This window comes from Arachis duranensis, chromosome 5, assembly GCF_000817695.3.
Source record: "Arachis duranensis cultivar V14167 chromosome 5, aradu.V14167.gnm2.J7QH, whole genome shotgun sequence".
In the NCBI taxonomy this organism is placed as follows: Eukaryota; Viridiplantae; Streptophyta; class Magnoliopsida; order Fabales; family Fabaceae; genus Arachis; species Arachis duranensis.
In genome coordinates, this window is record NC_029776.3 from 14,025,212 (window position 1) to 14,025,457 (window position 246).

Consider the following 246-nt stretch of genomic DNA (forward strand, 5'->3'; position numbering starts at 1 on the left):
ACTGTGTGTAATCCGAATCAGGTTGATTCAAATTAGTGTGTGTGCAATTGTGTATAATTCGAATAAACATAGTTCGAATTATGTGAAAGTTGAGTTCGAATTTAGTTGGTTCAAACTACATATAAACATGCCTTGGTTGATTCATGAACCGAATTTTGGTTTGGCGGATTTATGTAAAAAATTTCTCCCCTTGGCTTAATAGAATGTTTTGCCCTTTTTTATTAAAAAGCAATAACAAAAAAAGCA